Genomic DNA, 4746 nt, shown 5'->3' on the forward strand with positions numbered 1-4746 from the left:
CTGAGATAGAAATCAAAGATCTGTTTTGTTTTGATGTAGAGACTTTGTCTATACTTAACATTTGTTATTTCTGTGAGGTAACATACTTGGTAATTTTCAAGGCGTTTTAATGAATTGCTTCATTTGTCTTATAAATTAGTGAGGGTTGCAGTCAAGAAGAAGCAGTATATTTCTGGTGCAAAGTTAGATGGTTGGAGACATGGCCTAGAAATAAGGAAGAGACATCTGCAGGGTACATTTTCTTTGCATCAGAGGTTGTATTGAAGGCCCTTTAGTTTGTCTTGATGGGAATTCAATGAACGGCTTCTGGCATACCAACTCAGAATTTCACCATGTTCTGTAAAGAAGCATCTTCTATCTAATAGTCAAACTGTGCTGATGTTGGGGAAAGCGTCAGGAAGCTGGTTCTACAGTTGTAGTTTTGCTGTGATTTTCTGAGACACTCAGAAATGGTTTAATCTCATTGCAGTTCATTGTCATGACCTTTAGCATGGAAGTCTCATGCTAGGTACGGAATACACTAGGCTGCTCCTACTGAAGGGCAATACTTGGTATCTATGGCTAGCATATGATCAGAAGCTGGTCAAAGTGAGATCAGAAGGCAGCCTCCAGCTTTCAGCTTCCTCAGAGTCAGCTTCATCCAAAATCATATCTTCTTAGGAACAGACACATCTTGTCCCTCATTGAGGCATGGCTTGGACACATGAGCCTGACATTGGGGAATTTAAATGGCATTCAGTGTTTCAGATGTTGTAGCTACCTTGACTGAAATGTTACCATCTTTACTTCTTTAATCTTGCTTTCTTTGCCTCGTCTATTCACCACTCCCATTTCCTTTCACAATGTGGACTCTTACTAAGTGTCTTGCATCTCAATCCAAACTTCAGCATCCCCCTCTGGAACAGAGAATATGTATTACTATCTCAAGATGGTGGGAGTATGATGGGGATCAGGGGCTTGGACTATCACTTTCCACCTGGCCATGGTCTCTTTGCTGTGGAAGGTCAAGTGTGTTCAGCATATCCTTTTCTCATAATGACTGCAACAACTTGTCATTAAAACCTTACAGACTTGGCATCTCATCATTCCATGGTCCAAGAATTCTGCGAATCTCTCACTGGCTAAATCCAATATGGCAGACTGCTTGCTTCCTTCTTAGAGGTCATAGAATAAATCTGTTTTCATTTATATTGACAAAGTACAGCTCCTGCATTTTAGGGATGTAGGTTCTCATTTACTCATAAGTACTGAACGACTTACAGCTTCTTGAAGCCACCACAGACCCTGGAATGGAAGATATTAGGAGTATATAAACTGGTATTCTTTCCTCATGTTGTTGACATGCACCTTGTGCTGTCTTCCTTCTTTGCTTCCCTCATTCTTTCTGATCATATGCTCTTCTTTTCCCTAAATCATTGAAACAAGTATCTACTTATGTTTTTTTCTTGAACTATTTTGGGAGAGCCTACATGAATACAGGTTGCAGTTATAAATACATATGGTAGCTCATAAGTCAGTGTGTAATCAGACACTTGCCAAAGTATATTCAGTTCAGAGTAGCCCATCCAATGATGGATAGAACATAGGAAATTAAGTCAGAAACATCTGCTTATGGACTGTTATGGAAGGCTTCATGAAGCATTAGATCTCTAAAGTGAGATCTTCAATGGGAAAGACGTTGGCTAAGCAGTGTGTGGTCTGCAAGCATAAAGCAAGAGTTGAGGATGAAGGCATTTTTTATGCAGATGGAAAGAATGTTCCAACATCTTCTGGATGACTCTAATGGAGACGTACGAAGAGTCATGTAGGGCTGGGATACGGAGTATGAGGGTACTAGTTCCTATAATGAGAGATGCTATTACAAAGGGCTACAAGGCTTGGCCCATGAATACTTCTCCTGGCCACTAAATTAACCACCACAGGAATCCACTGAAGGTGTTATGCTTATAGACGTGACATCCAGGTGCCAATTTTGAAGTTGTCCTATACTATAAAATGTATACTCATTCATCTTGAAGAGTTATTTTTTCCATTACCCTCTCATCCTGTGTCTACTGCTATATGTGATTAGCCAACTGCCTCTAGTTTTCAACACACACACACACACACACACACACACACACACACACACACACACACACATTGTCTTATCTAAGCCCGAGTGTTTGTAGATTCTGCTTCCTGGTTAGTTACAAAGAACAATTCCTTTTGAGGTACAACTGTAGTGACTCCTTAGGAACTTGGCAGTGCCACCAGGGCTCAGGTATCTGCTGACCTTACAAAAATCTTCTGTCCATGGTTCTGACTGATTCTTTTCGGTAACAAAAGGGTGAACAAAGGATTTTTTTTTCTTGTAACATGCCAGCCAGATTCTGTAGAGGAGAACAGTTGCCCCAGAGTCTCTTTTTATGAAAGAAGAGGATTCTTTCTGAAACTTTCCCCAAGATGTTACATTTCTCACTGGCAGGAACAGAGGCTCATGTCTAGTCCCATTACTGGCAAGGATCAGAACTGAGTAGTTGGGGTTGGGATGGGAGTTGGAGTGGGAAGATGTTGAACTAGTTCTGTGTGAAGGTCAGTTAAGGACTTGATAGTTTTAGCATCTAGGGGCCAATCAGAAATTCAGATCCTCAGGTTCTCCTGAGATTGTTGAAACCAGAATGTCTAAGCTTGGATTCCTCCCAAATCTGTGTGACTTAAAGTAAATCAATGAATTTGATGTTCATTTGAGGAACTGCTTGGACTGACCTAAGATGGAAAGTTTGTTGTTGAATGAGCTTTAAGGACCCACTAGATTACTCCATCTGTTATTCTGTTCCTTTGGTACCAAGCTCTGTGCCACTTGCAGGACTTGTCAGAGTCTTGGTCCCCAGACTTATCAGAGCTCTGTTTCCTCCCAAGTGCTGTGTTTCTTCTAAAGTATGGGGCACCCTTCTATCCACCTTTCGTCCTGTGGATGAGCCTTTTCTCTGCATTCCTACCTGCCTCTTTTGAGTTCTTCCCTTGGATCTACATTACTCTTGACTACAGTCTTTATCAGTCTGTTTCTTCTGCTGGTGGTTAGCATTATTATTCATAGGGTGGCCTGAGCACCAAGTGAATGTTGTGGGGGAGGGGGAGAAGGGTGTTAAGAGGATGGAAATGCTTACTTACTCTGAGACATCAGAAGGGTGGATGAGTCTACCAAGCTTCCAGATTTAATGAAGCTCTCCTATATTTAGTATGTGTTGTACTGGAACGATCACAAGATTTGGAGTTAGACCAGCTAGAGTTTGAAGTCTATTCCATAACCTCAGTTCTCTGTCTTAGTTTCTTCAGCTGTAAAGTGGGATTGACCGTGATGACCTCATATGGCTCTCAAGTAGCTTGGGTAAGGAGGTGGTTCTGAGAACTCTAGCACAGAGGAAGCACTCAACATAGATTCACAGATGTGAAGGTGTACAGGGAATCTAGGAGAGGCAGCTTTGCAAAATTCTGAAATGTCATTTTTTTTCACCTCACAGATGACACTAAGAATATAAATGATAAGTAAAGCATCTGGGTCTTTAGAGCAGGTAGGGCAGAGCCCATATTGAAGTCAGGCTTCAGGGTCTGCTCCAGAGCATTTGAGGCTTCAGGGTCTGCTCCAGAACATCTTAATCCCCATCCCCTTGCTTTCTCACCAAAGGACTATAACCAGCTAGAAAATTTTTCCTTTGCCTTTTAGCACCCAGGTGTTGGACTAAAAGGGAGCAAGGAAAGAAAAAAAGGAAGGCGACATTTTTAGAGGCAAGATAGTCTTTGGAAGATTTTTTTCCCCCTCCACTTTCAGGTGAAAGAAAGCAGGTAGTGGTAAGTAGGGAGATAGTTAAATGGGGGATGGCTGTTTCCCTTTCTGACTTAAGAATAATCTTCCTGAGGAGAAGCTCTTGGTCCTGCCAAGGCTAAACCCCCCAGTGTTGTGGAATATTGGGAGGGGGAGTGGGAAGAGGGGCAGAGGCAGAAGGGAACACCCTTATAGAAGAAGGGGAGGGGGTGAGATAGGGGGCTTATGCCCAGGAAACTGGGAAAGGAAATAACATTTGAAATGTAAATAAACCATATCCAATAAAAGAAAATAAAAGGAATAGTCTTCCTGATTTATTTCTTTCTCCAGAAATCTACATATGAGAAGGCAATGATCTGTTTCTAAAGTCAAGGGTCAAGGAAATGGCTCATACTGTAAAATGCCTACTGTACAAACATGAGGAACCAAGTTCAGGTCCTCAGAACACATGTAAAAGCTAGGATCTATATTGTATATATGAAGTTCAAGCAATGGGAAAAGAGTGGAGAGGTGGAGACAGGTTGAAAAACTCCTGGTCAGTATCCTAGTCAAATAAGTGAATTAGTCAAATTCTGTGAGACTTTATATTAAAAATAAGGTCGACATCAATTGTGGAAGAAACCAGAAGATGTTCCTTAGTTTCCATGTATATGTTGACATGCACATGAACATCTATACATATGTATATGTGTACATCACAAAATACACTGCTAGATAGATATATAGATAAAAAGATACCTAGAAATATAGACTTACACTTAGATTGACATGCATACATACATACATACATACATATATACATATATACATATATACATATATACATACATACATACATACATACATACATACATACATACAACTCAAAACATGAAAGATTAAAACAAGCTCTTTTCACCATTGGAAGCTTGGGTAGAGTAGTTGGGTGGAATTGAAAGGTT

This window comes from Rattus norvegicus, chromosome 7, assembly GCF_036323735.1.
Source record: "Rattus norvegicus strain BN/NHsdMcwi chromosome 7, GRCr8, whole genome shotgun sequence".
NCBI lineage: Eukaryota > Metazoa > Chordata > Mammalia > Rodentia > Muridae > Rattus > Rattus norvegicus.